The sequence below is a fragment of the Fopius arisanus genome, unplaced genomic scaffold (assembly GCF_000806365.1).
Source record: "Fopius arisanus strain USDA-PBARC FA_bdor unplaced genomic scaffold, ASM80636v1 scaffold00037, whole genome shotgun sequence".
Classification (NCBI taxonomy): domain Eukaryota; kingdom Metazoa; phylum Arthropoda; class Insecta; order Hymenoptera; family Braconidae; genus Fopius; species Fopius arisanus.
Window position 1 is genome coordinate 168,897 of NW_011887776.1, and position 681 is coordinate 169,577.

Sequence of the window (681 nt, forward strand, 5' to 3'; positions counted from 1 at the left end):
TCGTTTTTTCGTTAGTCATGGAGAATAAATTATGACGCAATTACGAAAAACTGGAATGCACATGACAGTCCGGATAACTGTCATTGCGATTTTTACGTCATCTAGAAGAACAAAACATGTTGACAAAAAATGATTCTGGAGCAGAGTAATTAGAAGTAGATCGGAATAACGTGGAGTTGAGGTTTCAATTATATTTAGAATTTCCCCGCGGGTCTCTTCGGGATTACCGCATTGTCCGATTTCATAACTGTTATGAAAAACATGATATATGTGATGAGGAGAGGGAACTTAGAATAAGGGATTGTAAAAGTGAAATGAGGTTGATTCTACCGGTTACCTATCAGAGTGATCCAGCTCTTAATCTCCTTGCGTAATGGATTTTCATAACTATTAGATGATGATTGTTACTGCAGTCCCTCTCGAAATCGTTTTCCCCGTTTCATCACTCGAGAATATATTAATCCGGTGAAAAAATTATGAAACTGCGGGAATTTTTGGACTTGAAAATAATTGGATTTAAAATTTTCGAAGGTCCCGGTGCCTTCCGGGTATCGCAATACCAAGGCTCGCACACTGACTAATTTTTTTGAAAATATCTCTGAATCTGCGATAGATCCCGAAATTGTTGTTAATACCGTTTTGTTTGGAATCCTCACATCCAGAGATATTCTTAAAAAAATA

At 37.0% G+C, this 681-nt stretch overlaps 1 protein-coding gene across 1 annotated transcript in view; it reads right to left on the minus strand.

Moving 5' to 3' along the window:
* Positions 1-681, minus strand: part of LOC105266219 (uncharacterized) — a gene marked incomplete at its 5' end in the record, with an annotated part of 7,889 nt that overhangs the window by 1,670 nt on the left and 5,538 nt on the right.